The following is a 1,135-nucleotide window of genomic DNA, read 5'->3' on the forward strand; positions in this document are numbered from 1 at the left end:
TTTTTTTTTATCTACAGAGTTGTCTCCCTTTGTGAGTTCTTTATTGTTTCTACTTCCATTTTTAGATCCTGGATGGTTTTGTTCAATTCTGTTTTGTTGTGCTTTCCTATAATCCTTTAAGGGATTTTTGTGTTTCCTCTTTCAGGGCTTCTACCTGTTTACCTGTTTCTCCTGTATTTTTTTAAGGGAGTTATTTATGTCCTCCTTAAAATTATCTATCATCATCAGAAGATATGATTTTAAATCCAAATCTTGCTTTTCCAGTGTGTTTGGGCATCCTGGACTTGCTGTGGTGGGAGTACTGGGTTCTGATGATGCCAAGCAGTCTTTGTTTCTGTTGGTAAGATTCTTGCATTTTCTTTTCACCATATGGTAATCTCTGGTGTTAGATGTTCCTGCTCTGGCTGGAACTTGTTACTCTTGTTGGTCTATAAGCCAGTGTAGGCACTCCTGGGAGACCAGCTCTCACCTGGGAAGACTCATACACAGAGTGCTGTGGAACAGCCCCTCCTCTTGGATACAGATAGATGCAAAAAGGACCCTATCCTAGCTGCTCTGCTGCTTCTGCAGCCTGTGCACTCCTGGCTGGTCCCACCTTAGACAGTCCCTGAAGAGGAAATGGCAATCTAGCCTGAGCCCAGAGTCAGAGCACTCCTGAAAACAATTCTTAACAATAAAAGAAAGACTGGGGGAAGCACCATCACAGACCTCAAGCTTTACTATAGAGCAATAGTTAAAAAACAAAACAAAACAAAACAAAAAAAGACCAGGACCGGATGGGTTTAGTGCAGTTTTATCAAACCTTCAAAGAAGACCAAATACAATACTCCTCAAACTATTCAACAAAATAAAAACTGAAGGCACTCTACCCAATTCGTTCTATGAAGCCACAATTACTCTTATACCTAAACCACACAAAGACCCAACAAAGAAAGAAAACTTCAGACCAATCTCCCTTATGAATATCGATGCAAAAATACTCAATAAAATTCTTGCAAACCGAATCAAAGAACACATCAAAACAACCATCCACCGTGATCAAGTAGGTTTCATCCCAGGGATGCAGTGATGGTTCAATATACGGAAATCCATCAATGTAATTCACCACATAAATAAACTCAAGGACAAAAACCAT

Source organism: Mastomys coucha, unplaced genomic scaffold, assembly GCF_008632895.1.
Source record: "Mastomys coucha isolate ucsf_1 unplaced genomic scaffold, UCSF_Mcou_1 pScaffold20, whole genome shotgun sequence".
Taxonomy (NCBI): domain Eukaryota; kingdom Metazoa; phylum Chordata; class Mammalia; order Rodentia; family Muridae; genus Mastomys; species Mastomys coucha.